Raw genomic sequence first — 25,614 nt, forward strand, 5'->3', positions numbered from 1 at the left:
CCTGCTGGTGACTCTGAAGATGGAGATTTTTGTCAATCATGCACTTCTGACAATCCTTTTTTGATACAAAACTCCTCTAAAAGCACAAGGCTCATTTTTTCTATAGTGTTTGTCAGAGGAAATTTTGAATACATGTTTTTTAGTAGTTAGATTGCCTAAATTAATAATTTTAAGGCATTCCTTTAAAAACAAAAAACTTTCTTAGTCTCAACAACCTGATACCCCTCTAATTTCTGTCACCAATTTCAATTAAATATTTCCAACTGTATAATAACTGGTAGTGCTCTTATCTTTACTTAATTAGTTCTGTTTTCTAAGTTAAACTCCTGCGTAAGATTAAAAAGGCCATAGTAAGCCACATGCTGTCTGTAAATAAGAGGAATATGTTGTGAAAAGTTCGTATTCAAATGCATGTTGTTGTTGACTAAGAAAGCTATGGGTAATCAAGGCTGTAAATCTGTCATTGTGACATACAAGTAGTGCTCAGCACCACATTTAGTACAAGGGCAAATATGACAGTGGAAAACTTGAAGATGAGTATCGTGAAGAAAACAACCAAATAATTCCAAACACTAATTTGAGAGCTCTGGTTATTTTAGGGACCTTAAACCCTCCATCTGAAAATTACCAACTTCAATTCACTGCAGATACTAAAAAAACTCTGTGACAAATCATTCGTCTGGTGAGAATCGCTGTCAAAATGGATACTGCTAGATAATTATCTCTTCAGAATAAGTAAGCATTTCAGTTGGACAGATTGGGCAGATACTGGAAGTTATTTTGTATCTGAAAATCTTTTCAAATGGAAGGAATTAATTTGATATGATTATATTCATAATGCCTTCTTATTTATGATATATGCACACCTGGGCTGGGAGAATTTTGCTGTGTGCTCTACTTTTGTGCTTGAGATAGCTGCTATCTTCTTCTGCCAATCCTACTAGACTGATTTGACTTTCATTAGAGTGTCCGCAATACAGATAGAGCTGAGTAGGGGTAACTGGAAAGGCCAGTTCAAGCCTTGTACATGTTAAATAACAGCATTTATATACTTATATAAAGCTAAGTTCAGTGACTGAATGAACCACATTTCTCTACTTCTCTGCTAAAGGAAGTAGAGAAAACTGAGGTTTGTGCAGAGTGTGAATATGTTGCTCTCCAGCATGTTGCTATATTTTATTGCATACCTTCAACAAAAAAAGTTATAATTTTGTATATCATGATAGCAGTAAAAATCCTAGCAGTAATAACCACTGAATCAAGATGTTGAAGTTGAAGTTTTATGTCAGCACAAGAATTACCTGTGGTAAGTTAAATTATCAAGAAAATCAGATTTACTGGGACTTAATAAAATGCTTTAGTGTCAACTTGCCTCTGGTCACCATATTCTTTCAGGGTATTCTCCAATCTTATTTTCCTTCCCAGCATCTTTCAGTTTCTTCCCAAGGTCATGTGGGACTTTTTGCTGCCCTTACAGAGGCAGTACAAGGGATCAGAGAGAGGTAATACAAATACCTACAAAATAACAAACAAACAAAAGTATTAATTAAAAAATCCATTCTCCTATTTGTCACACATTGTCTATACTCATACAATAAGAAATAACTATCAAATGAATGCTGAAATTTATATGATGAAGAGTGTCTCACACCTCAAATGATTTTACTGATCTCAGTGTGACAAAATGTTACAGTCTCAAACTACCTTTCTTGGCTACTGCTATTTCAATGAGCTAGCTAGTAGCTCATCTGGTTATAGCCAGGTGCTAGTAACACCAAGGTTGTGGGTTCAATCTCTCAATAAGCCATTCACTTAAAAGTTGGACTTGATGATCCTTGTAGGTTCCTTCCAACTCAGAGTATTCTCTGATAGTGTGCCTGTACAGTTACTGTTCTTTGTTCCAAATTATTGGTCTCTATAATTCTGCAAGCAAAAGAGTGTGAAGAAGCATCTATTAGTCATTTTGCATTTGCAGTTTTGTTGAGACAGGGAAGAAGAGTCCATCAAGCATTCACAAGCATTCCAGCTTTTGACTTATATGAGAAGAGGAACGGATATACCTGGCCTTTCAGCAAAAATGCCAGCATGATTTGAATGCCATAGACCACTCATACAGTTGTCTAAAATTGTGAAATTGGTATTCACATTGAGGAGAATGCATGGAAAGACATGCCATTGAAATATTGTGGATAAATACTTCTGCAGTGACCCAGTTTTTACTGTCTCTGATGATTCAGTACATTGATGGATATGTAGAGAAAAGAAATAGGTCAAAGGAATTTTGTTCCTAGGAAAGACTCCTGCATGCAAAAGGGGTCATAAATTTCTTCAGACCAAGTAGGCATATGAGATTTTCACCATACTAACCATCTGAACTAATCAAATCATAATTTTTTTACCTATTTCTAAAAGCAGTGGCATGGTATGCTGAGCTCTGAGGACAACCATACCGAGATTAATCTTTAACTAAATTATCTCAGATCTGACAGTTCAACAATCAGGTCTTCCTGCCTCTGCACATCTGTTTGAGGAAAGTACTTCATTCTCACCAAATGTTGTCTTAGCCTGTCCTGAGACTTTGAGTGTACTTAAGTGACACCGATGTTTACAATGTAGTTGCATCCCTAAGACAGCTGCAAAAGAGTGATATGACAGATCAAAGCTCTGTGGAAGTTTTCAGGTAATCCTAATCACAGCCTGTTATAAGAAACACAATCCTGTCTGACACATGGAGCAAATGACCTGTAAATGAAGCTGCTTCATGAGCTCTATGGACAGTTCTCTGTTTTCCACACACCTTTTGCTTCAGAAAATTTAGGTCATATAGCTTTTCAATTTTTTTCTAGTGGATTAAATTGGGTCATGTTCCTAGAGAAGTGGGTCATTTTTCCTTGTAAATAAACAGTTTCATGCCTGCATATCCTTAGTTCAAAGGCTCTATTGTTTGTACTCAAAACTGCACAATTCCTTTGCTTAGCTGAGAGCCAGTGATTTTTTTTTTTTTTCCAAAGGGCAGTCTTTAGCTTGACCCAGGAAGACACACGATGTTTCTCAGTACATGACAGTTAAGAGTCTCTTTTCTGCCTTCCCATTGAAACAGCTACTGGAGACAAAACTCTTAGCCAGTATTGATTGATTTGCTACACAGACTTCAACAGAGCTGTTCTGGTTTGTATCATGCGGAAATTTGTGCTTAAAAAGACCAGTGTCCAGTGCATAAATATAGAAAAGTTTCTGCCAATTTTCTAACACATCTCAAAAGATTATTTTCACATCTGTTCAGGTGAGAATAAGGACATTTATGAAGAGAACATGGTGCACCTTCCGGACAGGGTATTTGATCTGTAAAGTTCAAGTCAGATCAATGATTCATCAGGCAAGGAATAGTTAATTAATACAGGATGGTTAATTAATTTTATAGAAAATAAACAAACAAACTAGCAAACAAAGAATTCTAACAATTATATAATCTTCTTCCCAGTTTTGGTGGGGTTTTTTAAAAAAATTTAGGCTTATCAATATTGTTATCATTTATGTCATGAATGAAAACATGGAGAACTCCCATACTGCTTAGAAGAGTCTTCAAAGAATAGCATACTTACCTAATGCCCGTAAATACAGATGGACATTTAAAGTTCACATACATGAATATTACATAAGGTCATTTTTAAGCCAAAAATTCCCCAATCCTTTGTATGCTTCTTGAGAATTTTTCCTAATGTGTAATGTCTAGAGCAATTTTTCTCACTGTTCTTAACCTTTTGTTGTATGTCTCACAGAAAAGTTAAGGTTTTAATCAATCTTCCTTCTTAAATTCACAGCTCTCTTGTTCTCAAGTTGACACTGCATTCAACTGCCTAGCAAACCCCAGAACACCTACTGTTTTTGCAAGTTTAATTCCTCTTCACTATTATTTCTTCATCGTGAAAGAAGGAATAAGTATATTACTATGTCAAATTTCAGCAAACATAGGTAAAATAAGCATTTTAAAAAGTATAAGTAGTTGAACAATTAACTTATTTGTTTTATTATTGGAGTAATGTTTATAAACTTTTCTCAGAAATCTAGACCTTTATTGACCTATATCTTTATTGATCTAATTTACTTTTTCATTTTCTTTACTACTCTACATTCTTCGAGAAAGACTATATAATATATTTAAAGCATAACAGCAACAGACATCAATGTTATTCTTATTCTTCAGTCACAAATTTAGTCTGGTTTTATTTTCTGATATAACTTCTGTATATATAACACAGAGAGTCCTTGTAATCCATTTTTCTGTGGTATTTGGAATCAAACATTTGAATAGACACATACCAACAGCTGTTAGTTTGGAAAATCCTTCCAATATGTGATAGAATCTCCCCGTTTCAGAAATACTCTAGAGATAATTCACCATAATTTCAGGCTAGTTGAAAACTACATACAGATTTGACAGCATTTCTTGGCATGCCAAGATTTCACCACAGGTATCTTCATATCTTTGGCTGTATGAATAATGAAGAAATTTCTATTGGCAGCAATTTTTTCTAGATTAATTTGAAAAAACTTCCAGCAATTAGACTGTGTTTTTTCAACAATTTTACTCCTAAGACATTTATTTAGCTACATGCTAAACCAGTGAATGTTACTTTATTCATATTAGTGAATGAGCTTCTGAAATACTTCTGAAGAGTTAAAAAAATAAAATTAATGTCAAAAGAAGATTGTAGAAAAATAACAAAGTATGCAGTCTAGCCTTAAATAGTAAATCGTTTTCATACTGTTTTTATGATACTGATAATCTTATTCTAGTGATTCTTACTCAATTTACTTATATATGAAAGAGAAAATGTGGCAAGATAAACATAAATAACTTGTGTAGATTAGATTGAATGGGAATAATTAAGAGAAATACAGCATCTCCTGTAGAGATCTGTAGAATGCTTCAGATGATCACCCACAAATACAAACCAGGGCAGCTGTGTTCTCAGATAAGGTCCTTGAAAAGTGTTTTTCATTACATACCTTTGTTTGCTTTTAAAATACGATTCTACCATATAAAACGGATTTTGCAGTTTTTTTCATAATAGGATTGGACCTTCTCATAACATGGCTAGATTGTGATGTGTACATCAGATGTGTGAGAAAATGAAGGAGACAAAAACCATCTCATTCCAAAAGGATACAAATCAGTATTTTTATCTGAAAAATGATGGCCAGTATCAATATGAGAAAAACAAAGAAATAAAATTCTGGACATTAAAAAGACAGAGAGAGAAGCTGAGCAGTCTTAAAGGATAGCACTGGATTGTTTTCCAAACTTTGGAGTTCACCTAAATAACAATTAGCAGATTGAAAAGGCATTGATATGAAGATATCAGCTCTTCCACTGGATGCAGTGAAAAAGAATGTAAATAAAGTAGAGGAAGGAGATGTAAAGATAAAATGTATCAAAATGAGAACAGAAAATTTGGCCGAAATTTTCTTCTGTGTTGTTGGGATTTTTTGTGGGGATTTATCAGAAAGAGAGTTGTAAATTCTGAGACTCTCTTCAGAATTAAAGTGGCTAGAAATGAAAAAAAAGCATAGTAGTGGGAGAGAAAAGAGCTAAAAAGAAAGACTTAATTAGAGATATTTATAAATATTTAAAATCAAGTTCTTGTATATCTTTTAGAATAGTGGATAATGTATGATAAGAATTAACAGGTATGGAACTACATATGTAAAAAGAAAAATTATGACTTTGTTCTCTCTTGTGCTTTCAGAACTGGAACAAGCTAGGCAGTGATCAAACTTGATCATTTGAGATCATTTGAGAAAAGCAAAAGGAAGAAAAAGTAGAATTGTGTAAAAAAAAGAGACTATGGACAAAGCAACAAATTACTGAAGGAGCAGACTGGGATGAAGCCATGAGCTTGGAACAAAGATTTCAAAAGATTACTGCTGGAAATACAAGAAATTGAAGAGCTGATATAAGAGAGATTTGGTAACTATGTAACAACTTTTCCAATTCAGAAAACACAGTGGGAATATGGCAATATTTGTTAGGTTTATGCCCCTACCAACACAATACAGCCTGATGTTGACCATGACCAGTATTAATCAAAATCAAGGTATTAAAATAATACTAAATCTCTATTTAACAGCCTACCATGAAATTTATTTTAATAGTACTTTCAGTCAACATTCTTATCATACTTTTACCAACAGTGTGATCAATATAAGCATTATATCTAGCCTACAATTTCACCCACCGCTTCAAAAGCTTCATAAATCATCAACTTTTATAACTTCTTGATTACCTCCTAATGTTCATACAAAACAAGGATAAAAACAAAAACCACCCTCTGATGAAAGCATGCTGAGCACTTGAAAAACTTTTATTAAATGATATCCAGTTAGTAACACCCTGTTGGGCCATCGCTGTGTAGTGATGATTATGGAGTGCTCTTTCGCATAAACTGAATAAATCTCATAAATTGTTGATGGAGGTGCTTTAAAATATCATCTATTGACCAACTTTACCCCAGCAACAGAACAAAATTGATTTACTTTGCCTCTCTTCTAAGAAATTTTATCCATAGCCTGGGGCTTGGGGATTGTACAACAAACAGATCAATTCCATGTACTTTCAAGGGCTGGAGAAAGCTATTCACTTCATGTCTGGGTTTCCTGAAAGGTCTGTATCTCTCTACCCAATTTAGTGATGCTTGCTCACAGTATGACAAGAAAGGAGGATGAGAGTAACCCATCTTTAACATCAAAGAGAGCTCAGATAGGCACAATCATAGGTAAAATTTTCAGGCCAGTTTTTAGAATGAGGTTAGGGCTCGAGCAGACACATAACTGAATTTCAGTTCCACTCAAGCCCCAATTTGCCTTTCCCCTTCGCTGTTCCAGGGAGTGTGAAGAGACAACAGGCCATGCTGCACATGGCATATATGATCTCTATCCATACAGACAGTCTTCTTGGGCAGTGCAGCTACATCCAGATTTCAACCTGAAAACAGAACAAAACCAAAACATAAATGCTTTATGTTGCTGTTTCACCTCTACAGGGCTTGCATTACAGATATGTTCCATAATACTTTCTGAACTTGCACAGGGTATGGGAAATCCTTTGTGTTTTCCTACAGCCTTTAGTGAACTAAAAATGCTACCAGCATTTTAGCCTACTTTCCATTAGGTCTTTAAAGAAAATTCTTTTTTGCCAGTTTTTAGTCACTATTGGTGAGGAAAAACTGAAATGCCTCTAGATGTCTTCATGCTATTATGCCTCTCTCATAATTCTGTGATGCTGCTTCATTAACATACTCTGTCACCATACTGAAAAAACCCATAGCCAGATGCTACTAAAAAAACAGTTCATTGTGGTAAGATAACTAGACAGAACTAGGTGAAACCTATTGCAGTAAGGAGTCTTATATCTCATCAATGTTTTTCTTGCAATAGCATGATGTCTTACATTTGTGTGACATCTCCAGAATACAAAAAGCCCTTTTAGACACTACTTCTGTAAATGTCTCTAACAAGGACCATTGGTTTCTTTGAGACTGCCAGTGCATTTGAAATTAATAGAGTTGTATAAGAGACAAGGTAAAAAGACAGAAGTTATTTACTTACTTACTGAATTGTCTCACAGGCAGGTACGGAATAGTTTGTCTTATAATAAAATCCAGAAAAAGATGACTTATAGAGTAGAAAGTCCGCTATGAGAGGCAATGAGAAACACCTTATTAAATCCCCAAATGAATGAGATGCACATTGAAGCCTCTCACGGCTATTAATTGACCCAGACAAAGCATTGTCAGTAGACTTGCAATTCCCATCTCAAACCTAGCTTGTTATCTGATCCTATACTTTCAATACAATATTACAGAGTGTGAAAATGGACTTGAACTCAACCTTTCAAAACTATGGGCACATAGGAACATGATTTTCGTTACTACCTTCAATTTTACTGCATGTAGTAGTCATTGATCCTACTTGAAGTTGTTACAGAAGTAACACAGCCGGGTACTACAAGGTGGTTCACTCACTCAGATACTACTTTTAAAGAGAGTGGCATCTCCAATATTATATTTGCTGATTAATTCTTTCTACATTTACATCAAAGGAGTTCTCATTTAAGCGAAAAAATTCATATATGGCAAAGGTTTTTGGCTGCCTTCCTACCAGCCAGTTTAATATCCAGGAACTTAAAATCCCCATTAAAATGTACTGGAAAAGGAAAGAAAATCAGCTTTATTTTTGTTGAGGGAGTAACCAAGAAAACCATCAGTTTTAAATTTTCTGTACTCCCTGAGCTAGGTCTATCTCTCAGCTAGGAATTAATCCCTCTCCTCCATAAATACGCACTAGGTGACTGAGGAGGGCCTTCAGGAATGCCTGAAAGGACATAATAGAGAAGAGCTGTAATGTCACACTCAGGAGGCACCGAGGTACTCTTTTGTGAAACCTGCTGTCTCTGGGTTCCTCCAGAAACTACCCCAGTGCTGGGTAGGAGACCGAAAAAGATTAAATGGACTGCAACTCAGTCAACTCCTTTGTGAATGGACATTAAGTGAAAGATCCTCAACATAGATATACAGTTACAGTGTTCACAAAAATGGAGGAAAAAAAGAAGTTTTACTGATCCAAAGGCAAACCAGTCTGATTTTGAATATATATAAGGATTAAAAATATGGTACAAAAAGGCATTAGCCATTTCTCATAGTACAATACATTCAGGGAAAAAAACAGGCAACTAGAAAAGGAAGGCAAAAAGCATACTCTACCAAGGTCACTTCTGCCATGCTATTTGCCATGGAAATGCTGCACTCCCTTTCCTCCTCTCTTAGAGAGAGTTCTTTTTTACTTCCTTAAATGTGGCTCTGTGTCTAAGGTATATCTCCTCAGCTGTTTGCCTATGTCTATGACTAGTCTCTTTTATCCTTGTAGAGGCCAAAATATGAAGTTTCTGGCAGAATCACAGTGAAGAAAAACAATGTTTCAGGTTTAACAGGAGGCCCAGGTACGTGGGGAGAGCATGAATCTTTCTGCTACTGTTTTGTTACTGCTTGCCATGAGTTAGTTCAGTCTTTCTTTTCATTATGGTATACTTGGAAGGAATATTATCCCATAAGTTTTCAGTGTGCCTACAATAAAGGAGCAAGTACATTGAAGTTTTCATCTTGTTAAAATGCAGACAAAAATTGTGTAATAATTTGCAGCTGAGTACTCCAGTCAAATCCTTAAAAGATGGCATTTACCAAGGCAAAATATAATGGCAAACTCATTTTTTACTGGTATCATCTATATAAAAAAGTTTAAACAAGTTTAAATCTACCATCAAATTTAAGAGCTTTTAATGAAAAAGAACAAAACAGAATGAAACTTTAGCGTGTTACTTTAAAACAAGCAAACAAAAAATGAAACAACAGTCGGATTTAAAATTTCTCAATGGCTTCTACAAAAATCCACTTTTTATTTTCAGTATTTCAACAGGAGCCAAATTCTTTGGAATATATATAAGAATATTACCTTTCAAAAACACTATTCTACTCTTGGTTTTAATGTTCATCTATTTAACAAAACTGGAATTTTTTTTTTAATACTCTAGCTTTAATACCTGAATATAGCATGTAATGGTTAAGTCATTTCCTCTCTTCTTTGTACCAGCTGCTTTGAGACAAGCACAACTGTTCAAGCTGCACATTTTTTCAAGGCTGTCCACAGACCTCTGAATATATATTCAAACTCCATGAACATGTAACAATGAATGCAAGTACCTCCTATACACTCCTTGGTAGAATACTTCCCTCTTTAACTGAAAGTCAAGGGAAGGAGTGCTGTGACAAGGAAAAGAAAATCGAACAAACAAACAATAAAAGGCAGCTTGGGTGATGTTGTGTTTCTGATGAAAGAGGGGTATGTATCATATAGTTTATATGCAGATAAAAGTTTCCCTAAAGTTATGAGTGATTTGAATACTGGCCAAGGAGGTTAATATCTGAACTTCCTCAGTGCTCAGAAACTTTAGAATTGGTCCAGTTTCTTTTAGTGCCTTCATAGGCACTATGTGCCACATGACAAATAGGACATCTCCACATGCTCACACCTTTCAGAAATAAGTCCAAAGGCAGAACAAGTAGTCATCCAATTTTAATAATATTTAACTGGGGTATTTTCTAGTTCTTAATGTTTCCTTAACATGAATTCTCATTCCCAAAATTACTCAGAGGTAGTCGTTTTATCACATAAGCTGTGTTCTTTCAGACCTATAAATGCAGCATGAAGTGTTTTGATTTGTTACTACATTTATACTTACAGCCAAGTGAGACTAAAGGGAACCCATTATCTGAAAAGGTGTCAGATCAGTGTGTAGAACTGAAAAAGAACCACTGTGAAACTTATATCAGAGAAATGTGATGCTTGGTCACAGAAACTCTTTTAAGGTACATATGACATTTGCCCCCTGCATTCATACTGAATAATATTCTCTAAACATTCTAGAAACTCTCTCCAGTTTAATTCATTGCAGAGAACTTGTTCAGGAAGGAACAAAACATTTTCTTTGCCTGGCACAGCACAAGAGAAAAAAAGAGGAAACAAAAACTAAAACCACAGGTCAATACTCCCAACAAAGGTCAATACTTCCATCTTGTGGCAGGTGAAGAAAACGCACATGTGTAAATAAAAATGAAAGAATTAATTTCATGCAGATAGTTTTATAAATATTAATTTGCTTTAGTATGATTTTTCTTTTATGCTGTAATCAAATTTCGATCCTAGAATTATCAATGTTCTACTCAGAGAAGGAAGAGTGTGGAAATTTTTTCATTCAGACACAACTAATTGAGTTTCTGTAGCAAATTCCTAATTGCAGGAAGTTGAAAGGATGAAATCCACTCTTGTGATACTTTGAATTCAAAGTCTTTTCTAAATTAAAGCAGGGATGTGATGGAAGTCCACAGGCAAGAGGGCAGTAGGTAGTACTGGCTTTTAAGGATATATGATGGAGCAGTAAGAAGCAAGTTCATTCATGACACTTGGACGAAATTGATACAAGTCTCCTATCTGTAATTCTATGAACTTCAGAAGAAGGGGAAAGTCTCAGTTTTCCTGGGTCTTTCAAAAAGTTTTCTTCTTTATTTGTTGACTACATGCAAAAAGCTGGATTAAAGAGCACATGACTGTTATGCTTCATCACAGGTTCTATATGGGTCCTATGTTAGGTACCTACTTACACAAATTGTTGCTGAATAAATTTGTTTCCTCTCTCCATAGAAGTCCTAAGATAGTATGTATCCTAATCTTTAATTAGCATCTCAAACTAGTGATAATTTATAATGTGTGCTAACACCAATAACAATATGAGAGTATTTCTGCTCTGTTTGGAAGATATTGACAATGAGCCATTTGTTTCAACGTTAGGCCATAAACAATTCCTGGGAAACATCGAACATTCAGTTTCAGAAGATAAGGCTTTCACTGGAAACTCAATTGGAAGCATAGTTGTAAAGTTGAAATGGATGACAGTTACAGAGATTATGAGTCATATAGTATCATCTTAATGAGAAGAATCAAATATTGAAGGAAAAAACTTTTCAAAGAATCTTGAATATCATTTAAATATTCTGTTTCATATAACACAACTAAATATACAGAATGAGAAGATTTAAGAAACATTAAGGCTCAAACTCATAAAAACTATGCTTTTTCTCACCAGTCTCCACAAGTGACTGAAATGAGACCAAAGCCCAGTCTATTCAATTAGAAATGGAACTTCTACTAAATGTGTGATCCATGCATGTCTTACCAAAGAAGAAAGGATAAAACACAGTGAACTCTCCATCAGGTCAACAGCATTTATAACAGGTGAAATTGGCCCTGAGAGTAAGATGAGTGCTCAACAGACATCTAACTCTTCAAAGCAGAAGATTTATTACGGGCATTTCAAAGACAGAAACAACCAGTCAGGAGGACTCTAATTGTTCACTAACAAGCCTGCTGGCAAAATGTCTCAAGAGAAGTGCTCAGATAAGGTTCCTAACACAGGAGTTACTACTCCTCAGATGAACGCAATTCTCTACCTGCAAATTTTCTCATAAACTAGACCCACAAAGTGTTAAGTTATGAGGGAGCACAAGACTGAAGTCAGAGCCTGTCAGTCTCAGATGAATAAAATGCCATACTCATAGGACTCAGACTATAAAAAGGGAGACAAGATACAAGAAGAGCAGCAAAAATAACATCTTCAACTGCCTACACTACCCTGTAAGTACACAGGCCAAAACACCTACAAGTGATCAGCAGCTTAGGTTAGTGTTTCAGTTGGTAGGTATGCTTTAGTCTGAGCGGGAAAAAAAGAGGATTCTGTCCTCCAGAATGAAGCTGTTCAGTGCTTGTTAAATATTGTGTCTCATAACAACTAAACTGTGCATGAGGAATGTTTATAATAGTTACACATTAGTGAGGACTGCACCCTCACAGTATGAAGATATAATATATGTTGGGCTGTATTAACAACAGTGTGACCAACAAACTGATGCAACTGCTGCACTAGAAACTTGACACAATCACAGATTCACTAATGATGCCGAGTTGGAAAGGAAACAAAATAATCACTGAGTCCAGCCCTTAGCCCTTCACATCACCATCCCCAAGAGTAACACCAAGTGCCTGGGAGTGTCACACAAACACTTCTTGAACTCTGTCAGGCTTGGTGTTGTGACCACTTCCCTGGGGAGCCTGTTCCAGCACCCAACCACCCTCTGGGTGAAGAATCTTTTTCTAATATCCAACCTAAACTTACCCTGACACAATTTCAAACCATTCCTTCAGGTCACCAGAGAGAAGACATCAGTGCCTGCCCCTCTTCTTGCTCACACAAGGAAGTTGTGACTGCAATAAGGTCTCCCTTCAGTCTCCTCCAGGCTGAACACACCAAGTGACCTCAGCCACTTCTCATATGGCTTCCACTCAAGACCTTCATCATCTTTGTTGCCCTCCTTTGGACAGTCTCTAATAGCTTAATATGTTTCTCATGCTGTGACACCTAAAACTGCCTCAATGTTCAAAGTGAGGCCACACCACTGTAGAGCAGAGAGGCTCGACCAGTTGGTGATGTTTTGCCTGATGCCCCCCAGGACATGGTTGTCTCTCCTGGCTGCCAGGGCACTGCTGAATAATATTCAACTTGACATCAGTCAGGACCCCCAGATCCCTTTCTGTGGCACTGCTTTCCAGCATCTCATTCCCCAGTCTGTATAAACATCCAGGGTTGCCACATTCCAGATGCAGAATCTGGCACTTTGTCTTGTTTAACTTCATCTGGTTGGTGATTGCCCAGTCCTCTAATTTATCAAGGTCTCTCTGCAGGGCCTCCCTGCCTTTGAGGGAGTCAACAGTGCCATAGGAAATATTGGAGACAGAATAGAGCTTACGTCATACCAGGGAATATTCTTATCTGGATTTAACTACAGTATAGATACAGTATCCTCAAAGACAATGTGCACAGCTGCCAGTCTCATCTAGTCACATGCAAGATCATGAAAAATCACATCAACTGTATCCCAACCCAACATTAGACCAATGTGATAGATGTCAAAGATAAACTGCAGCTAATAATTTAATTGCTAACTATGGGCTAAGAATGTTATCTTAACAATTAAAATGGTTTTGTGGTAAGCAGAATTAGTGAAGTTTTGTTTCAGAAGAATTTGTATTTTTTTGCTCCCTTGTATTATTCAACACATTATTCAATATTCAACACATTATTCACATTATTCAATACCTTTCATATCCTCATTAGGGAAAGAATCAGCAGTACTGTGGATGGCTGAAGGACTAGCCAGCAGCCATCCACTGCAAAATAAAATTTGTAACAATTGAGTTCTGCTTCCGCTTTGTTCTGGGGACACAGTGACCTGGGTTCCACTCCCTCACTCACCTCTGTATTTGTAAAATTTATAGATCTGACTCTGACCAGGAAAAGTCAGAGTCCTTTAACTCCCTTCAAGCAATTTTTACAAAGTTTTTTTCAGATTAATTTATTCCTATAGAATATACAGATTTTCATTAAGAGTTCTTCCTATTGAAAACTTCACATTAGATAAATATTGTGTAATTGTAATATGACTTAGATATTTTAGGATGTAAATGTTATTAGACATAGTAACTGTCTAATCTGTAACATCTGTAACACTGCAAAAGATATAATTTTCTTCAGCCTAAGGCATCTCCTGAGGTCATGTCTTCAAAATTTATGTGCATGACGTTTTACTTCAGCTATTGTTGAAACATAGGTACCAAGAGGGAATATACATAATCACCAAATTAACACACAACTGTTTCCTACAGAATTCCAAAAGGCTTCCTACTTGCTGAATTACATCAGTATCTTTTTATTCTAAGAATAGAAATTGAATTCAATTGCTAAGTAAAACCATATGTTTAAGGTCTTCAAGTGCAACATGAATTCTACATTACTAAGAGAAGTGTTGATACTGATAGTGTTAAAATAAGTGTATTATAGAAGGTTACATTGATCATACAGAGAGAGATTGTGCTTAAATGAAAATCAAGGGATAAAACCTGATCTGTTTACTAGATCACCTGTCTTTTGCTTACCACTTATGAAATCAGGATATTAATAATTCAAAGAAAAAGTTTTGGTGTTGCTGAAATCTTCATGTATTTTGATTTGGGGGTTTTTTTCCCCAGAGGAGAAAACAAGTGTATTTTGCAGAACTTGAACCAAGAACGGCAATGTTTGCTCCTCCTCAGTATGCCACAGGGGATATTCAGACTTGTTCACTCTTTGTCTGACATTTCAGAAAAAAACAAAGACAAAAAACCCCAAACCAACCAACCAAGCAAAAACCCAAAACACCACCACCAAAACAAACAATCAAAAAATCAAAACAAAATTTAAAACTGTGTGCCCATTTCTTTACCTGAGACAGGATATTTTAGGTGCTGAAGGTGTGGTGCATTATGCCATACCTGTCTCTTTGATAATCACACTAAGCCAGTGTTCATTAGGTCAAGAAATGTAAGTTCCTCAGAAGTTAAATACCCAGCGACTCATTTAAAGTACGCCACTTGCATTAACAGTGTCAACAACAAAACTGGAAGTAGCTTTCCATTCACAAAGCTTATAGTCTACTAATTAAGATATTCCTTGAAAAGGGGAAAGACTTCAGGCCGCCGACGTAACTGAAAGGAGTACCCTAAATGGGTGATATGCTAACAATAAATTTTTGAGTATTTTAGCTTTGTTTTCTTACCAAATCAGGATTGTAGCTTTTTTTTCACCTGTTTTACTTTTTACAGATGTACAAATTTAGCTTTTCGTCTACTTAGTCTTGTGTTTATTAACAGTAATGAAAATGGAAACAAAACATGACTAATTTCACTTCAATCAAGATTTCTATAACATAGATTTTCTTTATTTTTTTAGATCCTTGTAGAGTCTCTATATAGTCAGTGAAGAGAAAATAGACACTTTGAAAACATGATTCATCTGACCAGTTGCAGATACTTATTTTATAAAGACATTAACCACTACAGTCCTCTGTGGTCATTTCACAGAGCTTAGGGTGGCTTAGATGAAAATATAACTACTTGTACCTAGACAAACCCTTCACGCTAAGGAAACTTTAGATAATAATTTCCATTATCCATGTGAACATAATGTTATTCTTTGGATGAGTAATTTTAAATTATTCAATGTAGTAATAAGGCTATTGTTATCATATACTAAATGTTTGTTTTTATTACTGCCAAAATAAGCCTTTGAACTGAAAAAAATTACAGTTTGCAGCACTCTGTCCTTTCACCATGTGTAGAAAGACCATACCATTTCTGCACCTTTATTACTTGTATTTATGGCAGTGCTTGTGTAGGAACAAAAGGAGGACCACCCATAGTGAAAACAACACTATAAACACCACCTACACAAAAACAAAACAAGTGAAAAGCTGGTGAAAAACAAGTAAATACACACAAGTAATATGTATTGTAATGCTGCAGTCTGCATATGCACTTTACAGTTCAATAGTCAAGTAGAGAAGGGAGAACCTAAACCAGCAAAAGTGGATTAAACATATGAGAATAAAGAAACTTACGAAGGAACTGAATCACCTGGCTGATCTGCCCAGGGAAAAAAAAAGCAAATAGTCATAGCTCCAGAAAACACTGTTTGGATCTGTTCCTGATCTGTTTAACCCATGCCAACATTTTCTCTGCTAACTTCATTTTCTGCTAGGCTTCTCCCAGGAGTTCCTTTCAAATACCTCATCTGCCATACTGAGAGTGTTGTCTAGGTCCTGATTTCACAGTAATGCCCAGTACTGCCCAGACAACATTGTATCTGAGCCTCAGTTATTTCATAAGAATGGGATGAAGTCCTCCAGTGCCCATTTCAGCTTTTTTAAATCCCAAAATGAGCAGTACAGCCTCATTATTCCAGCAGCCACTTCGATGGGTTTGGTCTTTAATATCAGAGTCCATTACAAAATGACCAAAACTCAAGTATTTACAGACAGTTCTATATATGAAAAAAAAAGCTGCGCATTGGGCAAGAATTTGCTAGCCAGTCCTTGGTCATTGATAGTATCTGGGCAAAGGAGGAAAGTGGTCCCTGCTACATATTATCAGCTTAAAAAAGGACTTAGAGAGATTCTATTTACAAGGAAAATAAAAACCATCGTGACTGGAAATTTTATACTTTCTTCTCTCGGAAAGTAAATACTCATAGCTGTGAAAAATATAAAACTGAGGAGTCTGCGTGTACAGTAGTCACATAATTCTGCAGTAACATGATCTTCTGGAGAATCTTTCCAAGTGTTATTTTGTTCTGTTTCTTACCGTAAGAGTCAACTCAGCAACAATTTCCTGCATCTTTCATGGGTGCAGAGTTCTGATGAGAAGGATGGGAATTTTTAGTAGCAGTTGTGTTTTTTCCCTTGCTGATAAAAGAGAACTAACTTGAGAAGCCCACAACCTATAGAGTGGCAAGTCTGAAATGATTGCAACCTTTGCATCAAGATGTAATTACAAATTAATCAAAACACCTTTGGAAAACTTCTGGTCTAAATCTGTATTAGTTATTAGTCTGATGAATATAATAAAAAATTAAAGAGAATTGTCCAATCACCAGACAGTCACAAAGATGCTGTAATAAATAAACACAGTTTTCATGACAGACTATACGTATAATTAAAATGGGAGCTAAGAAGAAAAGAGCTTTTACTTAATCATTTAAATATGATTCTATGTATAAAGAAACAGCTGAATGCAACTGCTGTTCAGCTACTTAAAAGATGATGTATGGGAAAATCTGGATTTTCTAGATCTGTCTTTCATTTTTTAGGTCTGTCTTTCATGGTGGCAAAAATTTAATCTATGATTTGAGATTTAGATCCAAAGAAAAACCATTTAATCTTCTCATTTGGAATACACAACTTGCATATCTAGTTCACATATTAATCTTTGTGCTATTTTCATCCAATGGCATCCACACAAAAATAATACTCTGTCTTCCCACAGAGAAACTCCTGCTCTAGACTGGAGAGAGAAAAGTTAAAATGCTGACAAAAATCAACAAAACTTGTAAACTTCAGTACTAATATATCTCATGATCCTGAATGGGATTAATATACACAACAAACACCTTTAAATCCAAGCCATCCAGCAGCCATGTTTTAATGAAGACATTTATTTTGAAGGATCGGAAAAAGCAGTTTCAGATTCATGGATTTGCTCTGTTATCATTCCAGAGTACTTCTGATACCCTGCCATTACAAATACAGTTGTACTAAACAATGTACATGCCTCTCGCCTCTAAGATTTCTTTTCTGTATTGTAGAACTATCTTGCCACCAAAAGTAAACAGTGAGGTACATGGTGAATGAGACTCCACAGCAAGGCAAAACCTATACTGTGTGTTTGTTTCCTACAAGAGGATGAAAAAATAATTTGTATGCCAGCTGAACCCCTCCTTGGTATGACAATATAAGAGAATGTTTACAAATGTATCTTGTACAAATATGACACTCAGTGTCTCCCCATACAAAATACAACTATTTGCCTTCTGTTCCACATGATAGTGTCATTCAATGCCTAAATGCCTTACTTGTAACATGAATGGAAGTTTTTTCCATTTCTGTCAGCAGCTTCACCAGACATAGACACTTCCTGAAACAACTTCTGCTGCATAATGTCTCTCTCTCACTGTATGACACTGATCTCTACTTATGCCTACTAGACTTGTTTCTGTCAATAGAGAATGGGACTTTGCCCTTCAGTTGCAAAAGCAAAAGTTTGTTAAATGTTTAAAATACAAAATAGTACTAAAATTATTATTTAGGGCCTCTAATGGAACTTTGAATCAATAACTCAAAAATGAAGGCTTTTTTCTTCTCTTATGCTAAACAGCTTTCTCTCTAATGCACTCTATCCAGCATGACACTTGCTCCCTCTTAAAATAAAAAACACTTGCAGAACATTGTTGAGAACTTTAGTTAATGTACTTTTACATAAAATACAAGGTGAAGACAGTTCATTCTGCAAATCTGATTCAATGCAACACAATTTGGAAATTGTGAAGGAATTACTTCTCTGCACATATGGCATACCATGAAAATAGTGATTCAGGTATTATCATTGCCAATATTAGCATAAATAAATTATTGCTCTAGAATATGTCATGAAATATAGCGTTGTTAGGATGCTATTATCACACTATTTTAAACTATTTTAAATTAAGTTATTCAAACAATTCCTGCTAAGAATAGCTGTAAATACCAGGATAGATCTCAAGTTGGTTTCAGTGAGAGTAGGTCTTTTGAAGTCATCTGAAGACAGACTAACAAATAGTGTTATATTAAGTATTTTTCAAAATACCTAGAGCAGAATGGGATCCTGGATGTTGGAATTATCTTACTGTTCTTATTACAGTTAGACTGAAGCTAGAGACCATCTCACTGTTTCTATATAAGTATTAGGTCAGGAAGGCTTTTGTGTCAGCATATCTACAATTGGACACCACATATGGGGAATTCCAAACACTTAAGTATTTAAATAATATTAGCATAATCTGTTTAAAATTAGGTAATTAGAAAGGTCCAGAGATTCAAAGTCTCAGTATAGCAATTCTTATGAATTCTTATAAGCCATTTAAACTAATTTAATTAAGTCAGAATAGGAAAATTTTCAGTTAAAATGGGTTATAGTCTTTTTTACTACCAGACAAATGTGTGTCTGGGCATATAATGGACATCACACTAAAAAGCCCTCAGGAAAAGGAAGAAGAGACTAATGGAAGAGCTCAGCTTTCCAAAATCACATCTTTCTCATGTCTAAAGGAGCACGTAAAGAACTTTCTAGAAGTGTCTTGAACAGCACTATGGATCAATTATTTACACAGGCTGTCCAAATGCTTTACAGTGTGCATTGCCCACCACTGATAAAGAAAAATGACGCACAAGGGCACTGCGAGTGCCTAGTAAATTATTCCTCTGAACTAAATGTTTTATTCATTTCAAGAAAAGTAAAAAGATATTCAAAAGAAGGATATGTAAGAAGAATTTTAAAAGGTTATCTAAGGTGCGATCTATGCAAGACAAACCAATTACATAAAGTAATGGTCCTGAAGTAACATAGTTTCTTTGTCATCTAAATATTAAAGTTGTTGCATTTTTATTTTTTTTTTTTAGTTCTCCAGGATTATGTATGACATTCTTCATCAACCCTGGACTGCTTCCGCCAAGTTTGAAATATGTTCAGGTACAAGAACAGCTGCAGTGCAACTTTTCCCTCCCTGTTCTGCTTCTATGCTTCAAATGTGAGAGAGAAGAAGGGTAAGGAAAGTACCATCTCTGGTACTCAGCCACAAGCAGAAGAGAATTATCTCTTGTTCTGGAGAGGGGTCTAAAATCAAATACAGTATTCTGGATGCAGCTTAACAAATGCCAAGTGGTATGAGTATCAATATAATGGACAATTTTACATATTAAACCACTGAACATATGGTGTTTCAAGTTACAGCCACAAGGTAGCAGAATAACTTTAATTTGAACCACATTTATGATGAAATGGATGTCCAAATAGACAAGAAAAGCATATATTATAAAAAAAGAAACCACCACACATAGCTCTGTTCTCCCATTGTCAAAAAACAGCCCCTCAGACACTCCTTAACAACAAATATGGTAACATTCAGCTGTACCTTGAAGTACAATGAAAGGAAAGTCGTGGTAACACAATCTCATTAAAGATAAAGACTTAAAATTTATTTCACAATCCACAAACTACAGTTCTTTTTCTCTCTTTAAACTCCTATGAGGAAAATAAATATTTTGGAGCTGAATATCATTATCAATCTATTTTGTTGTAGAGTTCTGAGGAATAATAACTGCCTTACTGTCTGTACCTCAGCAATATATTGCATAGTGAAAAAATGTTTTCATTTAAATTGACTTTTTTTCTCAGTTTTAATTTACAGTTTACCTCAGATTGTTATTGCACTTCAAGAATAGGTTTCCTCAAGGGTCTAATCTCTGATGCAATTCAGATTTTAAGTATTTAAAGGTAGATTTTAGCCCCCATATAGAATATTTTAAAATCTTTCATGAACAGAAGACAGTTATGCAACATAATAAAATCATAACATTTGATACAGAATTCTGAAGTTTTAACTTGTAAACTTGTTAAAATTTTCTTTTTCCATATTTTAATAATTTCTTGGCATCTTCCCCAGTTCCCGCGACCTGGAGGGAATAGGCCATTAGTTTCATTGCATTATCAGTCTCCACCGGGTCTCATGAACCTTTCACCTACAGGAAGGAAAAATAGCTGAGATTTTTTTACTGATTATTTCTTATGTGCATTTTCTGGGCATAGCCAGATGGGCCCATCCAGTCTGATCCTTGTGGTGATGTTTTATATGTACCGCTTGCAGCATAAAAATCATTCCATAGTATTTTTGGGCATGATGGCAAGTAGAGACATGGGAAGCAGAAGGGCAACAGAATGTAATTATAAAATACCTATGAGACTAGCTCCAAGGAAAGTAATAGGGAATTTATTTTTGATTTATTAATTGCCTAATGCTAATTATTCATGTAAGAGATCATTTTCAAAGGTATTTTATCCATCTTAGCTATCAATATAACTAAGCTCGTGTCCGCTCTGATTGCAAAATCAAACAAGAAAAAGAAAGAAGAAAATGACATTTCCAACTGATAAAGAATTACCTGCATTTGAATGTGAATGCCAACGTTTTTGTGGCTATAAACCTGATACAGGATAAGGGAGACTTCTTAAAAATGAAGGTAAATATTTCTTTCCACTTTATATACTGCTGTTTCTCCATGTGATTTCCCACAGATATATGAATTGGTTTTGATCCACTGTTTACATGGAAGATGAGACTAAGCACTTTTGTCCCAGATAGGGAGGAGGAGATTCAAGGCTGAGGATCCCTTAAGGCAAATTCATGAGTCTTGATACATGGTAAATGTCATTGGAATACCAGAATCCACCAAAACACTGCTCTTTTGCAACTCTAATTACAGTAAACTGAAATTAATACTTGAAATTAAAACTAAATACAGGTAATTTTTAAACATTTTCAATCTATTCTGTGTTGCTGAGTATTTGTACTGCACCATGCTGTACAAAAACTCCAGAAAGAGTTGAAAAGTTTTGTTTAGTCATTTACTTCACTGATGTTATCATTTCTTTACAGAAAACCAGATATTTAAGTTTTATCATGGCTGGCCACAAAAACAAAGGAGAAAGCTAGAAACCCTTCTTTTATTGCCTGGTTGGCAGAGAGGAGAGATAAAGTGGTGAAGGGTTACACTAAGCATTCTAAGAAATGCAGAAATAACTGCTGATTCAATAGAGATGCTGAACTAAAAGTCACTGCTAATCACACCCACCGGGTCTTGCTTTGGAAAAGGAAAGAGTAAAGACATGACCTCCATTCACTCATCATTTACTTTACTGCCACATAATTGCTCATTAATAAATACTATAGTGAAATAACCTCGGTATTCTACAAATGTTTCTACACATAAGCAGGGTAGTACAAGGACAAAATAGAATGACTATTTGTAAGAAGAGAATAAATCACAAATAGAGGAATTAAGGTCATGAAACAGCAGAACCCTAATAAACATTAGGGATGAATAATTGAAAAGAGAATAAGACTAATCCATTTAAACATGCAGAATGCAGAATAAGCATTAAAATAAAATTTATGTTAAAAGAGATCAACATAATACTAGAGTACAGAGTTAAACATAAAGTTTTGTGGTACTATAGTGTCATGGTTTGAGATAGCCCAAATTCCAATTCCCTAGCTCCATCCCCCCTCCCACATCTCAACCCAATGTGAGATGGGTTTTTTTCCAGACAAAACACAACCAGACTCAGAATGGGGAAAGGGAATATATTACAATGACTATACAAATAAATACTACAATACATTATACACACGACTACAACTATCTCTACCATGACATAAGTATTTACAATGGATCAGATCTCTTCTCCCCTCCAAATAAAAGTCCAGGAGGGAAAGAAGGACAGATCCCTTCCAGTCTCTCAGGGCAGCAGCTTCTTCAGAGTAGCAGTCACTGAGCAGTAGCATCTTCTAAGGCAGCAGGCTCTCTCTTTCTCTTCTGTTTCTTGTAGCAGCTGATAGCTGGATCTCTGCCAGCACACACGAGGGGGGTATCCCCCTCGGCCACTCGTCTCTCCAAACGAGTGGTCTTCCGTGGGCTTCGTCACCCCAGACAAGGTCGTATCACCACGTCATATCACGAAGCACAGGGGGTCTTCGTGACGGTCTGGTATCTTCAGGAGATTCAAGCTCCTTGCAGGGCCTCTGTGCCCTGTCTCAGGCTGCGAGCTTCTTTGTAGCTTGCAGCAAGGGAGGGCCCTCAAGGCCAACCTCCCACACTCCGTCCTGGCTGAGCTCTCAGGACATCCGAGCTTCTCAGCTCCTCTCTGCAGTGCATGTTGCACTTCAAGGCTCTTTCAAGTAAGAGTCTATCAACTTCCTCCTTCCAGGAGGTCTCAAAGGAGTTTTGGGGGGTCTGGTATCAGTTCTTACCCCCAAGAACTCTGTAGAACTCAGCTGCTGACTCTCCTTCCCTCAGGTCTCCTTCCAGGAGTCCCTTCTCTGGTGCTGCATGTCTTTGTTGCTTCTTCGGTTCAGTTCTGGCTGCTGCTTTCTCCGGCCACTGCCACGGCCACTGCCCATGATGGAGAAAACATCTCCCAGCATAACTACAGGCACCTAGCCCAGCATTATGCTGTTCCAGGTCCCCACAGGCTCCAGCTGGGGCTGGGGGGCCAAAGCCCCCCTGTGGGGCTCAGAGCCCCTTCCTCGTGGCTCACAACATGGCCACCTTCTTCTAACCTCTAAAAACTACAACTCTTCTCTTCCGGTCTGGTTGTGATATGTTTACATTTTTTGCAGGAGCGCTCATTGGACAGAAATTCAAAACTTCCAGGGGTTTCCACCCCTTGGGGTCTACCACTTTTCTTATCCTCTGGGGGAAAACAAAGTCCAAACCACTACATATAGCCTCATTGAGACAGAGTCTATATCTATTTTGTGATTACTAAAGGTTGATCCAAGACCAATCAAGGTCAAAGCAATGATCAAAAACCAATTAATTTCTATATTTTTTCTTGTAAGTTTCAAAAATTAAAACTCTACTTTGCAATGTTTCATCAAAACAAGCCAATGCAAAAGACACATGATCTTTTCTAGAATTTGTTCTTGCACATACCAAATGAACAAGTACACATTGGTCCTTTGAAATGCTCATAAATCAGGGAGTTCTCACTCCATATGCATGGCACTGTTTATCATACCAAGTCAGAAAAGTTGCTAAAGGAGTTACAGGATGCTATCAAAAGGCATCCAAAACAACATATCACTGACCACAGGTTTTGTGTTTGAGAAACCTTCAGTGTGCTGCCCATGGAGTTGGCAGGGAATATTTGGAATATATTTGGAGATTAGATAGATGAGAGAGAGAGAGAGAGAGAGAGAAAGAGAGAGAATTAGATAGATAGATAGATAGATGATAGATAGATAGATAGATAGATAGATAGATAGATAGATAGATAGATAGATAATCTTACTGACAAATATATTTGGAAACCAGTCCCACATAATCTCTATGGGTGGACCCTTCTGTCTGCACTGATTTTCACTGTAAAGGAACTTGGAGTTTGCCCATGCGTATTTAGTTTCAGACTGGATAAATGTTTTCCTCTAAAAAAAAGCATTCATTATGCCACCAAAAGTTTTTAATACTTCTATTTTAAATTCCCCAGTTAAGACACCTGTTATTCAGAGAACTGTGATTCCTCACTCTGGACAAATTAAGCAACTACAAAGCAGAGCACACAAATTCCCATAAGAAAATCTTGCTTCTAAGTGCCTTCAGTTTAAACTTTTCTGATAATTTAATTATGGTTCATGTAAAGACACACAGTGATACAATGAGATCAACATTCTTTCATGGAATATTACATCAGAAGAAAATGAGAGACTATGAATATTTGTGGTGCATATTTCTTTTTAGGTATGGAATATTTTATATATATATAAAGTACAGTGCATGAAAATTATTTACTGTTTCATTAAGTATTAAACTTTGATTCCTGAAACACAGGAACTTTAGAAAGCCACCCTGGATAACAGCAGAAGTCTCTCAAGCCCAAAGCCAGTCTCCAGTAATGGTAACAGGCAAATACCTAAGTATGAATGAAAACAGGGCAAGGATATACATTGCTCCTCCCTAAAACTTGCAAGCCTTTTCATCTCCTTGTGAGCTAGAAATGGTGTCTATACATTTTGTAATCATCAATGAATTTCTTTTCCATCAAATTCCATGTTCCTCTTGAATCTATGTAGATTTTTAGTAGTCACGACATCCTTTGGCACTAATCAGCTACCTGTTGCATGAAGATCTACCTCTTTTACTTGTTTTGAAACTGAGTCCAGCTGGTTTCACTTATTTACTCTCCCTTCTTCCATTCCCCCCTCTCATATCCTTATCTATCCTTATCCCCCTTATCTACATCATCATCTACATTCTACAGTATTATCAAAACTGAATAGATAATACATAACATAGCTGCACCACAGTATCTTATACATCAGCTCCTAAAGACTGACTGCTCTCATCTTTTAGAGCTAGAAAACAAGACTTTGTACAGAGTTTTTTCCATTTTACTATATTTTGCTTAGGGTATGTAATCCAGATTATCTTGTTCTAGCACATCTATCTTAGAAATCTCTTGGTCTGATAGCATGTTTGGCAACTGAAACTGCTTGATCTGGCAGTGATGGAAAAATTAATTTAAAAAGCAGCAAAGATGAATTAGTCTGCTAGAGAGATTAGGGCTACCTTCTCACACATAGCCTGTTCCAGCTTCTGTTTGGAGCCAATTGCTTCAGTTGCAGAAAGATAAATTCTTCCCTCAAGCAAATCATCAGATTTTTAATCTGTGCCTAAATATGGACTTCATGATGAGAATGTCGCTGATGTTGAAATCTGAAAATTCTCCCCACAGATAGAAGTAGAATATTCTAAACAGTCTTCAGAAGAC

Source organism: Chiroxiphia lanceolata, chromosome Z, assembly GCF_009829145.1.
Source record: "Chiroxiphia lanceolata isolate bChiLan1 chromosome Z, bChiLan1.pri, whole genome shotgun sequence".
NCBI classification, from domain to species: Eukaryota; Metazoa; Chordata; class Aves; order Passeriformes; family Pipridae; genus Chiroxiphia; species Chiroxiphia lanceolata.